Genomic DNA, 2499 nt, shown 5'->3' on the forward strand with positions numbered 1-2499 from the left:
CCCCCCCCCACAACTTCTTTTCTCCCCATTCCTCTCCTAACTTTGCTGTAGGGTAAGATAGATTTCCATACCCAATTGAGTGTGAATGATATTCCCTCCTTGAGTATTCCCTCCTGATGAGAGTAAGGTTCACTCACTCCCCTTCACCTTTCCCCCCTTCTCCACCATAAAAGCTTTTTGGCCGCTTTTATGTGAAATATTTTATCCCATTCTACCTCTCCTTTTCTTTTTCTCCCAATACATTCTTCTCTCTCACCCCTTAGTTTTATTTTTTAGATTAATCAACCTTTCATATTCAACTCACACCTGTGGCCTCTGTCTATTTATGCTCCTTCTAACTACCTAATAATGAGAAAAGTCTTATGAGTCACAAATATCATTTTCTCATGTAGCAATGAAAACAATGTAAACTTATTAAGCCCTTATGATTTCCCTTTCCTGTTTACCTTTCTATACTCCTCTTGAGTCTTAAATTTGAAAGTCAAAATTTCTATTTCAGTTCTGGTCTTTTCGTCAAGCATGCTTGAAATTCTTCTATCTCATTGAATATTCATTTTCCCCCTGAAGGATTATGCTGAGTAGGAGATTCTTGTTTTTAATTCTAGCTCCTTTTCCCTCAGGAACATCATACTCTAAGCCCTCAATCCTTTAATGTGGAAGCTGTTAAATCTTGTTTTTTTCTGACTGTGGCTCCAGGGTATTTGAATTCTTTCTTTCTGGCTGCTTGCAATATTTTCTCCTTGACCTGGACACTTGGGAATTTGGCTATAATATTCCTGGCAATTTTCATTTTGGGATCTCTTTCAGGAGGTGGATTATTTCAATTTCTTCTTTGCCCTCTGGTTCCAGAATATCAGGGCAGTTTTCCTTGATAATTTCTTAAAAGATGATGTCTATGCTCCCTTCTTGATCATGGCTTTTATGGAGTCTAATAATTTTTAAATTGTCTCTCCTGGATCCATTTTCCAGGTCAGTTGTTTTTCCAATGAGAAATTTTACATTGTCTTATATGTTTTCATTCTTTTGGTTTTGATTTATTATTTTTAAATTTCTCATAACATCATTAGTTTCCATTTGATCCATCCTAATTTTTAAGGAATTATTTTCTTCAATTAGCCCTTGGACCTCCCTTTCCATTTGGCCAACTCTACTTTTTAAGTCATTCTTCTCCTCACTGACTTTTTGGACCTCTTTTACCATTTGATCTAGCCTGTTTCTTAGCTTGTTTTTCATGATTTTCTTGCATCACTCATTTCTCTTTCCAATTCTTCCTCTTCCTCTTTTACTTAATTTTCAAAATCTTTTTTGAGTTCCTCCATGACCTGAGACTAACTCATGATTTTCTTGGAGGCTTTGGATGTAGGAGCTTTGCCTTTGTTGTCTTCTTTTTGAGTGTATGTTTTGATATTCCTTGTCACCATAGTGACTTCCAATAGTCAGAGTATTTTTTTTCTGTGATTTGCTCATTTTCCCAGCCTAGTATTTGACTTTTAAATCTTTGTTAAACTAGGGCTCTGCTTCCACAGTGGAGGGTGCACTGTCCCAAGTTTCAGGGATTTGTGCAGCTATCTTCAGAGATTCTTCTCTAGGGAGTTATAAGTTTTTAGCTCTTCCAAGTGATGTGATGTAAGGAGAGCTGTGTTTACTCCTCTCCTGGACTGTGATCTGCTCTGTGAGTGACCACAAGCACCCCTTTCTGCCCTGGCACTGTGAGGAGGGCCCCCTCTCCACTGGTGCTGCAAGTTGTGCTAAGATACTGCCCCTCCTCACCCTGGAACTGCCACCCAGGATCCAGATAAGAATATGGGCAAAGCAACAGAGTCCAGCCCCAGTGGTAGCAAAAAGACCCCTGTTATCTTCTAACCAGTTGTTCAACCCCCTTACCATCTGTGGGCTGAGAGCTCTGGAAGCAACTGCTACCACTGCTGATTCAGCGGCTCCCTATGCCTGCTCTCTCTTTGCTGGGGCTGTGCCATTGTGTCCTCCTCTGGTCTGTACTCTACTCTCACCCAGGTGTGATCTTTTCTGCTCACCTTTGTGATAGTAATGGCAATTAAAGATTCCCCTGTATTGGCTTGGTTTTCAAATTGATTGTGTTAAAACCCAGAGCTTGTTAATCCCACCTGTGGGATGGGCTTGTTGATGTGAAAAGAAAGTCCTGAACTGGGAGGAGCTGGTGATGTAGATTTGGAGAGACACTAGAGTGAGGCGGAAGATCTTTTTGGAAACAGCACCTCGTGGAGAGAGAGAGACTAAGAGAATTGCTGGTGGCCGCTTTGAATTGCCCTGGACTTTTGAGACCTGCCCCCTGAGCTGCCAAGGACTGAGGAGACATGGCTGTTTTGCTGGTACTTTGTCTGTCTGTTTTGATGTTGTTTTGCCAGATTTGTCCACTGGTGAAAGACAGTCCTTTTGTTGAAGAAGTCCTGGAACCTGGCTATTCACTAAGAAGCCCTGAGACTGTCCTGCAGACAGAGAGTGAATACTGTCCACTGGTGA

This window comes from Petaurus breviceps, unplaced genomic scaffold, assembly GCF_028583685.1.
Source record: "Petaurus breviceps papuanus isolate PSGF00001 unplaced genomic scaffold, PetGlider_PUasm1.0 176, whole genome shotgun sequence".
Lineage (NCBI taxonomy): Eukaryota > Metazoa > Chordata > Mammalia > Diprotodontia > Petauridae > Petaurus > Petaurus breviceps.